This window comes from Arachis ipaensis, chromosome B05 (assembly GCF_000816755.2).
Source record: "Arachis ipaensis cultivar K30076 chromosome B05, Araip1.1, whole genome shotgun sequence".
Classification (NCBI taxonomy): Eukaryota; Viridiplantae; Streptophyta; class Magnoliopsida; order Fabales; family Fabaceae; genus Arachis; species Arachis ipaensis.
In genome coordinates this window covers 111,433,221-111,438,069 of record NC_029789.2, presented here as the reverse complement: position 1 = coordinate 111,438,069, position 4,849 = coordinate 111,433,221, and the positions used below count along the sequence as shown (strand labels likewise).

At 30.7% G+C, this 4,849-nt stretch overlaps 1 long non-coding RNA gene across 3 annotated transcripts; it reads left to right on the top strand.

The window, feature by feature from the left end:
- On the top strand, positions 294-4,571 carry LOC107641974. Of its 3 annotated transcripts, XR_002363356.1 has the most exons (5): positions 298-1,617; positions 1,980-2,038; positions 2,448-2,508; positions 3,805-3,869; positions 4,396-4,571. It is a non-coding gene; the product is annotated as an uncharacterized LOC107641974 (long non-coding RNA). The 3 variants fall into 3 exon arrangements; XR_002363355.1 differs by having other exon boundaries at positions 294-1,617; positions 2,448-3,869; XR_001620554.2 differs by lacking the exon at positions 2,448-2,508 and having other exon boundaries at positions 299-1,617.

Below are 4,849 nucleotides of genomic sequence, written 5' to 3'. Positions count from 1 at the left end.
AGTTTTGAAAGCTTTCACTACAAGAAAAACATCCATTCAGCCACACTTTTTTTAAGCTACATTTAAAAAGCGTAGCCTATTCCTAGAATAGGCTACGCTTTTTCGCATGATGCCCTTTTGTAAGAGAAAAGGAAACACTATTGAGGCATCACTTCAAAAGCGTCTTCTTAGATATTTTAAATATCACTTATAAAGTATAGCCGAATCTAAAAAGCTATGAATACACTTTTTTTTATCAAAAGGGGCGCTTTTAAAAAGTAACCCATTTGTTAAGTTTTGGGTGTGTTTGAGAAGTGTTGCCTAATCTATGTAGGCCTAAATCCCTGCGAGACTTAGTAATTTTTTTTCCTTTTCATCCATTCTTCACAGTTCACACCAACACACGCGTAACTTAGCCAAATCGGTGCCTCTCAGCTCTCACCACCAACACCAACACCAACACTCTGATCTCGTCGTTATCGAAGAATCACTCCGTGCCTCTCACAACCCAAATACATTTCGCCGTCGTCGCACCAACCACTCGAGATCCATCGGTGTCGCCACTCCAGAACCGCAGCTCCTCTTCCACACTCACCGTTCCTCTTCCCAACTCGATGCTAACCACTCAAGAACCATCAATCGTCAGCATTGGTCGTCATCAGCATCGTCAGCTTTGGTCGTTAGAATCGTCAGCACCAACCACTCGACGCTAATCCCAAATATGTTTCGCTGCGTGCTCACAATTTAGGGTTCTAAAATTTCAGTGGGTTAGGGTTTCGATTTTAGGGATTTCAATTTGGGGGTTTGGGAATGTTGCATACTGTGAAAGTTTCTAAATGTGATACTGTCTTGCTTCCTTGGAAGAATCTTTCTCTTCAGCGCATGTTTGTAGTTTTGACTGACAAGGAGCAACTTCCATGGCTGTATCTGGGTGCCTGTAACTTGGTTTCTGGGTTATCAATGGGATACAAAATAATGAAACAAGTTCATGAAAATTAACTAAGAAAAAGGAGTGATAAAAAAGTTGAGTTTGCAATGCAATCCCTTCTAGGCTATTAGCCTTTGTGGTAAACAGGTTTCAAACTACAATGCAATCAAAAAATTAAGAGCTGTTTATATTTGCTTCTTCTTTTGGAATTTGAAAAATCTCAATAAAAGACCAGCTTGATGCAATTTGGGCTAAGGCCTGTCATCCATTGTTACTATTGTGGGTAGATTTTTCAGTTCTCACAAGGGCAAGGAGCTTGAACTTTCTTATTCATTATTTTTGCTAAATACTTGTGATATCAGGTTTTGATTTTAAGCCAATACTAAAAGTATTCAAATTTTGTGCTATCTGAGACCACCTGCTCAAATTTAAGTTGCTCCTGGTTATGATATGTGTGATAATAATTGGTTGGACTAAAGAGTAGGATAATTATATGCTTATATCAAAATGTTCTATTTAAATATTTCATTTAAACAATTTTGGCATTTAACTTAATTTTTTCTGATCCTCTTTCCCACTTTTTTTCCCTCCTCACTTATTGTAGGATGTGATTGTTTCATTTCTTTTGTAGGGTTTTCAAGAAGAATGTTCCTCTTTTGTTAAAGGGAGAGACTAAGCATCAAATTCTAAACAGTATTATTAAGGACTTGGTAAGATTAATAGAGATCAAAAGCAGCTAACTTATCATGTGACCTACAGGTCATGGTAGCAGCCTCATTCATTGGGGCACTAGTTTATGCAATAGCTGCTATTTTTGCATATGTCAGTTTAAAACTAACTAGTATTTTGCTACTAAGTAAAAGGAATATTTGCACTGACAGAGACACAATGCACAATACACAATGCACATAGATATCCAAATCAGTTAGATATATCTATGTTTATGAGTTACAAAATATAAATCTGATTAACTTGTTTCTAAATTATTGTTAATAAGTATAGACTTTTCTGACTTGTCCTTCTCTTGTGATTTTTTTGCTGATATATATTTCAAATTCATCTTTTATTTCAGTTAAAGTAAGTAATCAAACAATTTCTCCTAGTTCTGTTCACATTGATAATTTGGATAAGGTGAGCTTTTTATAGCCCTTTTATTCTGTTTCTTCTGAACTTTCAGCTTTGGTTAATAAGGCTAATTTCTTGTTATTAACTTATATTTTTCTGGGCTTGATCAGAATTATACTTTTAGTTTATGCTTTGTTTATTATTTCAGATACTGCACTTATTCAATTGATCTGCATTTATTTATTTAATTACTCTATAGAGATAACCAATGTGCATTAGGTTCAAAAATTGTCTCTCATGATTGACACTTTTGCTTTGGTTTGTCTACCTTATTCCTAATTTTTTCTATATGCATATGTATTATTGTTGAAATAATTTGCGTATGCTGAATGCTCAGTACATTTGACTTTTCTAACATGTCCTTCTCTTGTGGTTTTTCTGCTGATATATGATTCAGATTCATCTTTTATTTCAGTTAAAGTAAGTAATTTCCTTAGATTTCTCCCGGTTCTGTTCACATTGATAATTTGGATAAGGTGGGCTTTTTTTAGCCCTTTTATTCTGTTTCTTCTAAACTTCCAACTTTGGTTAATAAGGCTAATTTCTTCTTATTAACTTATATTTTTCTGGCCTTGATCAGAACTGTACTTTTAGTTTATGGCTTGTTCATTATTTCAGATACTGCACTTATTTAATTGATACATTTTATTTATTTAATTGCTCTATAGAGATAACCAATGTGTATTAGGTTCAAAAATTGTCTCTCATGATTGACACTTTTGCTTCGGTTTTTCTACCTTATTCATAATTTTTCTATATGCATATCTATTATTGTTGAAATAATTTGCGTATCCTGAATGCTCAATACATGTGAAACAGTTTCTGCAAATTGATTTATGAAAATACACATTGAAAAATAGTGGTTTTGCATAATTCTATGTCTTTCAAGTGGGATTGAACAGATTATACACACCTAATTAATTTTCTTACAAAACCTGAAAATTCATACACACCTAATTAATAGTGATTTTTCCATCAAATATTAGCATGCTGTTACTATATATTTAATACTAACAATACACAGAATCAACTTATATATAATTAGAAGTTTGTTACATTAGATATTTCTTTTACTGCTAAAAAAGATTTGGATTCTGAATTGGATTAACTCCACTTGATGAAAAAGGGTTGAGCTGAGAACTTGAGATATACAAAATACCTGCTTTTCATTTGATGAAAGCAGTTATTTGAAATGCATAAAAAGTTCACTATGTATTGCCCAGATAACTGACACATTTTGTCGCTATTTTCTTCATCTTTCAATGTATTGCCGCTATGTTATATCATGCATCACACTACTTTGTATGCTGAATTCTTTTGATGCTACATTAGTATCTTTTGTGAGACCTGCATCCAATGTATCATTAGGAGCCCTGCATAATTCTTTGTCTTGTCCTTAGTTCTTATCCTCATTTGCATGTGGGTACCATTGGAAGTTTTATTTTCAGGGACTCTTATATGAAGCTAATTTAATTGATTTACCTTTATTTTTTTACTAGGTGAATTTTTTTATGACTAAAGTTATTCATATTGGAAAAATAGTGTATCTGCTAGATGAGCTATATGCTGCTGTCACTGACAGCTTGCTTGTATTGAAGCTCCATTAATAATTTTAAATACTGTTAATTTCAAGAATTTTAAATAATGAACTATATACCTTTACCCCGAAAAAAACCAGAATTTATCAATAACTTGCACCAATAATACATAATATTGACTAATATTATTAGAAAGTTGACTTTATTTTTTGTTTGCATGGATCAAAATTGAAGGCAGAAGTTTTTGGTTAAGGTCTTCCAAGCAGATTTTATCAAAATCTTGATCGTGTCATGGCAAGGTACAATGCATATTTTTTTTATCATTTTTACTTTATGATTATGCTATTAATTCATGTGTAGCTCGACCTTAATTGTTTTTGTTAGTGTTGTACACTTCTGTTTGCTGCAGGTGAAAGTTAAAAAGCAAATAATACTAGTTACGGTTATAGACTTATAGTATTAGTATTTTCAAATTAAAGTTATTAGTTTTAATTTTAAAAAAAATGTTATAATATGACCTAAAACAGCAGCTATAGTATGATTAGCAGAGTACATCATGTGATTTGCTTTAACTATTGTGAATCTGCTTGTTCCCTCGATCATTTATAGTTTTTTATTTTATGGTTTATAACTTATGCTTTTTTTATTTTTGAATTCTAAATTTAGATTTGTGAAACACTATTATCCATTGGTGAAACTTGTACACTATACAAAAAGAATTAATGATATCAGTCATTGATAGTTTTGAGTTTGATTTTTTAATTTTTATAATTGTGAATGTTATTATAAATATTTTTCTAACTACTTTTTTATATAATTATGCAGGATAATAATGAAGATTAAGCGGATTATTATTGTGGTTTATTGGCTAAGATAGAGTAGTGTTAGGAATGGATACATGTATGGTTGACTAAGACTTTTATTAGAAGATACTTATGTAGGATATGTTTTTTGTAGAGTATTAGTAGTAAATTTTAAGTGGTATCATGGTTATTTTGATATGGCTATGTTTACTCTAGTGTAAGATGTATGAATATTCACAATTAACTTCATTCTAGTACTTTTGGATCATTATTATAAATATATTTTTGTTAGAGATAATTTTATTATTATTTTTACTATTTAAAGAAATTATTTAGTATAATTATGTATTTATTTTTATTTTATAATATTTAACTCATTTAATTAAAAATACAGAATTATTATACATCTAATCATATTATTAAATATTATATTGTATTAATAATTATTAGAATATTATATATATATATATATACAG